Source organism: Crocodylus porosus, unplaced genomic scaffold, assembly GCF_001723895.1.
Source record: "Crocodylus porosus isolate Cpor-Errol unplaced genomic scaffold, CroPor_comp1, whole genome shotgun sequence".
Taxonomy (NCBI): domain Eukaryota; kingdom Metazoa; phylum Chordata; order Crocodylia; family Crocodylidae; genus Crocodylus; species Crocodylus porosus.
Window position 1 is genome coordinate 103,549,330 of NW_017728886.1, and position 8,739 is coordinate 103,558,068.

Below are 8,739 nucleotides of genomic sequence, written 5' to 3' on the forward strand. Positions count from 1 at the left end.
GTGACCAGGAATAATGGTCACAAGCTGGCAGAGGGCAGGTTTAGGTTAGATATCAGGAAGTGCTACTGCATGGTCAGGGCAGCTAGGATCTGGAACCAACTTCCAAGAGAAGTGGTGCTGGCTCCTACCCTAGGGGTTTTTTAAGAGGAGGCTAGATGAACATCTGGCTGGGGTCGTTTGACCCCAGTATTATTTCCTGCCACGACACGGGGTCGGACTAGATGATCTACTCAGGTCCCTTCCGACCCTAGAAACTATGAAAGTGCAAAGTCCTGCACTTAGGATGGAACAATCCCATGCACAAGTATAGGCTGGGTGCTGACTGCCTGGGCAGCAGCTCTGCAGAAAAGGGGTTACAGTGGAGAATAAGCTGAATATGAGCCATCAGTGTAGCCTTGTTGCCAAGAAGGCTAATGGCATACTGGGCTACATTAGTAGGTGTGTTGCCAGTAGGTCAAGCAGAGTGTTTATTCCCCTCTATTTAGCTTTGGTAAGGCCACATCTGGAGTGTTGTGTTCAGTTTTGGGCCCTCTACTACAGAAAAAATGTGGGCAAATTAGTGAGAGCCCAGCAGATGGCAACAAAAATGGAGAGGGGGTGGGGGGCTGGGACACATGACTTATGAGGACAGGCTGGGGGAACTGGGTGTATTTAGTCTAGAGAAAAGAAGACTGAGGGGAGATTTAATAGCCTTCAACTACCCAAAGGGAGATTCCAAGAAGATGGAGCTGGACTTCTCAGTGGTGGTAGATGACAGAACAAGAAGCAACAGTCTCAAGTTGCAGGTTAGATATTAGGAAGAATTTTCTCACTAGGAGCATAGCAAAGCACTGAAACAGGTTACCCAACGAGGTGGTGGAATCTCCATCCTTGGAGGTTTCCAAGATCCAGCTAGACAGAGCTTTGGCTGGGATGATCTAACTGGGTGTGGTCCTGTTTTGAGCAAGGGGTTGGACTACATGACCTCCCTTTCAGCCCTAATTTTCTATGACTCTATAAGATTGAATCGATTCAGCCTCCAGCTTTTTGACTGTCCATACTTAGTCCTAAAGACAAGCTGTTTTTTTCTGGCTTCCGATCAGTCCTGATATTGGATTCTGGAGTCAGGACTTCATTCACAATTATTTGGTAATGTACAAGTCAAAAGTGTATCCAGCTGACATTGTCAGAGCAGTAGTGGATATACAGTTTTAAACAGAAGCATTCTGAATGTTTGGTAACTTCAAGGATTTATATCTACTGAAAATTAATATTATACAGCACATATTAAATAAATTAAATCCTATATGATAGATCTAAAATATATCAATGCTAAACATAATTGCATGGGTATGTTTCTAAGAAGGTCTCGTAAAAATCATCTCTTAAACCAGTACTATTTATTGTTTGCATCAAAAATGTGAAAGAAGAGCAACCTCACTGCTGATACATTTTACAGATGACACAAAGATTGGTGAGGGGTAAATAAGGATGAAAACACATCTCTCTATCACAGAGAGATCTTGTTTGTATGGTAAGCAGAGTAAATACACTTTAATATGGCCAAATGCAGGGCGATACATCTAGTAATTAAGAATTTAGGTTGTATGCTACAGAATGACATAGGCCATATGTAACAGGATCGCACGGCTAAACAAATCCAAACTGAAAAGAAAATGCGTATTAAAATCGACAGTGACAAGAATAAATCATTGGGTCGTCAAAGGATATGGTGGTTTCTCAAATCACTTGCAATGCTTAAATTGAGAACTGATATCTTCCTAAAAATATATAATCTAACCCAACCACAAATGATTGGGTTTTAGACAGGAATTACAGGGCAAATGTGGCCTGCTATGTAGTAGGCCATATGAGAAGACAATAGAAGAGGACAGGAGTAGAACTTGTGAAACGTATCTCAGTTATCTCAGATATCTTCATCTCAGTTTGCCCATCTCTAAAAGCAGATATTGGTAATGATCTCTTAGGACTTGGGGATCCACACATAAAAATCCTTCTATAGCAGGTAAGCATTATTATTACTTTGGGCCTTAACATACATTGATCAGCACTTGTGCGATAGAAGTAGTACGTGACAGACAGTACAGAAGTCAAGCAGAAACGTTAGGGCTTTCAGGAGACTATTTTCTGAGACAAGAAATTATGCACTTGTTGTCAAAGCAATTAAGAAAATAATTTGGAACTCATTGGGTGCTCATTTGATTCTTTGTGCAAGTGTGGAGATAGGAATGATATTAAAGCAATGCTGTATGAGTCTGATTATAAATCTATCTTTTTTCTTCCACAGGAACCATAAAAATGACACTAAATTTTAATGCAGGACTGACCTATAATTGAGCGCCCTGACATTTATACTTGCAGGGCCAGATTTTATTCTACCTATTAGGCATCCAAGTAGACTTTGTTATGAAATACAAGTCTATTCCATCCTGCTCAAGTCCCTGAAAAATAGTTAATACAAAAGGTAAGTATTCTTCTTTTACACTGCTTTTCTGTGATTCAGTCTTAAGACCAAGATGATAGCATGCTACAGAAGTAGATGTATTAATGGACTTTATGGACTTCAACAGGGTGGAACAGAATCACACTTCAGCAGCTAAATCCATTTAGATACCAATAGGGGAAACAGATTTTGGCCTGCAGTATTTTTGTCTCTCTAATAAAAATACTAGGTCACAATTTTTAAGTGCTTTTATTTTAGTATTTTTAGTGCATTTAAACCATCATTTTTCCTTGGTTACGTAATAGAAGTTGTAAATGATTCTTTGTAGTATTTTGTAAGACTATCAGTTGAAAAATCTTCCCTTGTAGCTATACATTATACTCAGAAAAACCTGGTTTTCCTAAAACTGAACTTGAAAATATGGGTTTGATTTATATGAAGGGTTGGCTTATAAATGACACAATACGGTATGCAGATCAAGGGGAATCAGTAGACTACTCAGGAGATGAATAAGAAGGCGCCTTGTGGGAGCCCCACACAATCTACATCTGATAACGTTATGGCTGATATCAGAGAAAGAAAATCTTACACCACCTGGACATGTATCGGTGTGCCTGTTGCAATGGACTCTGAGACCTAGTAATATCTAGCATTCCTTGGAACATGGAAAGCAGAGGTTCTAACCAGTCACATCGATATAACTAACAATGAAAGGCTAGATCGAATGGAACTCAAGGTCACCTACATGGGCAGATCTAGAATTTTGAGAAGCAGGGTGCAGATGGTGTGGGGCATAAAGCATTTTCTCCAGTTAAAGAGAGACTAGAAAGTTTACTAGGAGTCCAATGCTATATTATTTAGTTTAAGATCAAAGCAAAACAAATACAATGTTATTGGAATGTTCACTAATTTACTAGATAATGTGTTAAGCTTAAAAAACATAAACTGGTCAAAAATAGTCAAAAGATATTGTTTCATTAGATTTATTGTCATCGTGGTTAAATGCATGTCTGTTCCTCAAATTTGTAAAACAAAATCTAGTCTTCTTGAGTGTCTTGACAGTGCCTCCTGTTCTTCACTGTCAGTCATTTCTACATCTAAGTTAATATAACTACATGTTAGTTAAAGTTTTTAGCTACAGTTAAAAACTAGGGGCTGTGCAAAGCTTTGGGTGCTGATTTGATTTGGAGGAGATTTGGCCTGATTCACTGGTTGAATCTCCAAATCCAGATCGAATCAGGAGAGCAATTAAATGGTCCGAATCGATTCGAAGCTCTCTGAATTGATTTGGAAAAGATTCAGAGAGCCAGACCCAGACTCCATGCTGGCAAGCAGGGGACAGGGGAGGGGAGGCTGGAGGAGGGGACAGGGGACCATGGGGGGGACCCCTGCCAGGCTCCATCCCCTGCCTGTTCCCTCACACCCCTCTGAGTGCCCCCTTATCCCTGCCTACTCCCCCAGATCCCCCATGGCTGCTCTGCCTGCCTGCCCCAGCTGCTGCCCTTTAAAAAAAAAAAAAAAAAAAAGCCCCCAGTCACTGGCTGCTGCCTGGCGGCCGGGGCGATTCCCGCTGCCCCCCACTGCATGGGAGGATCTGCCATGAGCCCCCTGACCCCCACCCATTCCACCAGCCCCGCCCCCATGGCTGCCCTGCCCACCCCAGATCCAACCCTTTAAGAACTCCCCCCCACAAATCCCTGGCCTCACAGGATCCTGCAGTGGCCTCGGGGCTTCAGGGGCCTTGTGGCAGAGCCCCAACCATGCAGTGCAGGGCAGTGGGAGACAGCAGGGAATGCCCCCCCCCGCCAGGCAGGGAGCTGGTGAGTCTGCGGGTTTTTTGTTTTGTTTTTTTTAAGGGCTGGAGCTGTGGTGGGCAAGGCATCCATGGGAGGGTTGGGGGGTGGACAGGGGTCACAGGGCTTGTGACAGAGCCCCCCATGTGGTGTGGGGCAGTGTGGATCACCCCCTGCCTGGCAGCACCCGGTGAGTGGGGCCTTTTTTTTGCCCCCCCAAACAGCCAGAAGCTGGGGTGGGTTGGGCAGGGGCAGCCATTGAGAGCGGGCAGGGAATGGAGCCGGTGTGATTCGGAGATTCATATTGAATTACCGTCCCCTGAATCAGCTGAATCCAAATCAGAAGCATATACTAGCCACTTCACACAGGCCTACTAAAAACAACGAAGAAGACGACAGACATTACCAGGAATAGCTACCAGATAGCAAAATTGCAATTTGAATAGTGAAACATCAATGTCATTAAAAAGGAGCAAGGATCATTAACACCTGTGAAATGAAGAGTCAGGAATCTGGCAGATTATAATAAGCCATGAAGTCACTTGATTCCCTCAGTGGTGCCTGAATAGAAAGCCACTGCCCTCCCACACCTAGCAGTTGGTTTTAAGGTTTGGGTTGATCAAAGTAATCAAAGAGGGGATACATTTTCCCCTCCCCCTCCCCTCATGCCCCCAGAGCCATCCATGGTCACCTGACTCACATAGAAAAGCATAAAAATAAGGATTTACTCTTCTCAAATTGTGTGGGTGGGACAATAAATAAGGGATGGTTAAATGGCACACTCAAGAGCAGGTCAGGGAGGCTACAGTGCAGTGATATAAGCAAAAAGGGTTATGTAGGAAATTTACAGTCATAATCAGGGGGCGGTGTTCATTTAACTAACTCAGTATATCTGTATCATATATAAGCATAGCCATAAATAATGACAGCTCTCATAAAGTAGATATAACTCTATGCAGACCCATAGTTCCAAAACTGTAATATATAGAGTCATAGACAATTAGGATTGAAAGGGACTTCAGGAGGTCATCAAGTCCAACCCGGTACTCAAAGCAGGACCATCCTCAACTAGATCATCCCAGCCAAGGTTTTGTCTACCTTGGTCTTAAAAATCTCTAAAGATGGAGATTTCTACAGCCTCTCTGGGTAGCCTGTTCAGTCAGTCCACAGCCTGTACAGGTGAACGGGATTGTTCTGTCCTAAGCGCAGGACTTTGCACTTGTCCTTACTGATGAGTAGTCATCTTTTAAAACCTATGGGTGCTTAAAGTAGCACCCATAATTCAGGCACAGCAATCTCAATAATGCCAACTGTTGCAAACCCATCCCGAGTCTGCTCTGTGCCCTGTTGCCTTTGCTCTGGGAGCTCAGCCACACAATGCCAGTTTGCTTCCTGCCACCCGGCGGGCAGGTGATGCACCACGTAGCCAGCACACCCTGTGTCCCCTGCCCACCTGGTGGGCAGCAATGGCATCATGCAGTTGAGCTCCTGGGGCAGAGGCAGCAGGGAGCCATGAGCCCACAGTGGGCAGCCAGCCTCTACCCCATGGGGGGGCACATGCCCCCCATGTCTCTTCTGGGGGTACACATTGCTGTGGGAAGCCATGCCGCCCCCGAGCCACTGGATGACCTGCCCTGGCCCCAAGTCCCCATTCACCCCAGCCCCTGCTCCTGCCCCACTCCCTCCCTCATTGTGGGGACCTCAATCTGCCCCCCTGCCTCTTCCCTCCCCCCTACCCCTTCCTCTCCACTTACAACTGGGTGCTGTCTGTGTCTCTGTGTGTCTATCTACGTGTCTGCTCCTCACTCCCAAGCCACAGCCCCCTCCAGGCCTGCTGCCTCTCACTTCCGACCCGCAGTACCCCACATCCTGCGAGGATGTGTGAAGACCCTCCCTCTCCTGGCTCCAAACCCCATGCACACACCCACAACCCCCCCAACACCTTCACAAATAATGCCTCCCCCACTTCAAAAATGGCATCTCATGATTTACATGCTAATCTCTCGATTTTTTTTAATAGTTCACCTTATGATTTTTGTCACAGTGGGGTTCGCAGTACTGCAATCTGCTGTCTCCATGTGCACTACTTTCCTGATGCTTAAAGAAATGTTTGTGGTATTCTAAGATCTCTGCAAATCCACAAAGACATCAGGCAAGGATAAAGTTGGGAAGTGCAGTTTGCCATCTTGCTATTATTCTGAGTCTGAACTATGAACTGAAGCCCATGCTGGTGAAATGTCCATGTTGTCACCAAGGTCCTTTAGCAATTGTAACTATTCATGCCCCATTGTACACTTATGAAGAACTGCAGATGAAAATCTTTTGTTTTTGCTTCCTTTTGTCTACAGTATGTTGGCAATTTGCAAATCCTAGCAACTAGCAGCTAAATGGATTTGTCTTTCCCTTATTCAAGGTTTTGCTGCTTTGTAAAAATCTGCATTTTTGGTGGTGGTGTTCATAATTATCAATGTACTCATGCTAGCATTTTCAAGTATAAACTTCTGATTTGGGGGGGACGTAGGTTTTTGTATTCTCAGACAAGAAGTTACTTAAATATTTTTGGTAAGGGTGTGTGAAGTGGGCAGTATTTAATTCAGATTCATCCTGATACAGGGGACAATGATTCAATTAATTGATTCAGATCGCTGTCCTGATTTGATTAGGCCAAATCTGAATCTGAAGATTCAATTCTGATTTGGCAAATCAGTCACAGACATAGCTTTATATGTTTTTTCTATGTACCTCAAGGTACCAGGCACGGCTCATGAATGCCGAGATGGTGGGGCAGATGGAGCATCCCACCAGAGCACGGGGGGGCGGGGGGGGGTTCCCTGCTTGGGTCCACCAACGATTGTGCGGGGTATGAGCCCCTCATGTCCCCCTGACTTGGCAATCAATCAGCCATGGGGGGACCCCAGGTGCCCCCCAGACTCAGGAGGCACCAGTCGCTGAGCTGGCAGAGTGGGGGGATCTTCTGGAAGTACTTCTGGTCCAGTTGCAGGTATGCTGCCAAGCATGTGGGGGACTCCCCTGTGCCCCCATGGGACGCTCCATTTGCCCCACCATCTCAGCATTCTTGAGGTACATAGAAAAAACATATAAAGCTACGTCCATGGTCAGATCTCTCCGAATTGATTCGCAGGCTTCTGATTTGGAGAGATTAATGGGTCTCCTGATTCGGTTTGGATTTGGAAATACGTCTGCCATATTAGGCTGAATCTCCCCCAAATTGAAATCAGCGACAGAAGATTTGCACAGCCCTAATTTTTGGTGCAAGTAAATCAATGAGGGCTGACAGATGTGCAGGCCCCTGCTCGAACTCATGCTGCATCACAGAAAGTGTGATGAGTTAGAGTGACCCCCTCCCCTCCCCCAATTCAACAGATGTTTGGTGTTGTGCTGGTGGGGAGGGTGGAATTGAGCCAAATCAGGGAAGGAGCTTGCCTGCAGCTGCTCTCCTTTACCCTCCCCCACCAGCTCTGGTGTTGTCTGCAGGAAGGGAGGGGGGAGAAGGGATGGGAAAAGAGCTGTGGGCTGGGGTTTCCCCTGTCAAAGCTGGAGGGAGAGAGGGCTGGGGGGAACATGATGTAGGGGGGCTCCAATCTATCCCCCTAGCTCAGGCTGTGCAAACCCCAGACTACAGCTCCCTCCCCATCCCGTCTCTCCACTCCCTTTCTACAGCTAGCACTGGGGGTGGGGCTGGGCTGCATCATCTCAGCTCTGATTGCACACAGGGATTGACAAAAGTTCCCTAAGGAGATCTACTTTGGAGCACATTTATCTGATCCCTCAATAGTTGAGGGTTAATTTGTCACATGATCGGCTACTTTTAAAGAGTGCTGCAGTCATACATGTGTCATGGCATGGCTATAGAGCATTTTCAGGGGGCTGTTCACATGACAAATGTCACTTCTGTTGGTGCCCAATAGGTCATTTCAACTAGAGCCAACCTTGACTATTGTATTGATAGTTACATACTCATCCATGCCAGCTGTTCTTGTGAATTGTGTGAAATAATTTAAACAATTTATCTTGCTGCTGATTGCTGAGGTTTGTATCTCAGAAATCTTTACAATATTTTTCACAAGGATCAAAGTGGTTTCTGTTATCTGTATCTAGTGTCAGAGCAGCTGCCTTGCATACAGAAAATGAAACACCTGGGATTAAGAGTTGAAAAATATAAGTGCCTGTGGACCTCATACATCTGACTATTCAAAAACAACCTATGTTAATGACAAAGGAGCACCATAATAGCTAGACGTGTGACTAGTAAAAAGGAATCTTCTTTTCTAGCAGCAAGGAATAAGAGCAAGGTAATTCACTCATGGTTCGAAAACACAACATAGGTAGCTGTAATCAATAATACTGCATTTGTGAATTGCAGCGAATTCTTTTACATAGCCATTGTATAATTTATTTGCCAAGAAATGAGAGAGAGAACCTGAATATTACCCCATATCTCTAAGTGACCCTTATAATGGATGTTTAGTTGCAGTTGCAACT

At 45.0% G+C, this 8,739-nt stretch overlaps 1 protein-coding gene across 1 annotated transcript in view; it reads right to left on the reverse strand.

Moving 5' to 3' along the window:
* GABBR2 (gamma-aminobutyric acid type B receptor subunit 2) overlaps positions 1–8,739 on the reverse strand; it is a 1,005,856-nt gene that overhangs the window by 44,408 nt on the left and 952,709 nt on the right. The window lies entirely within an intron of this gene.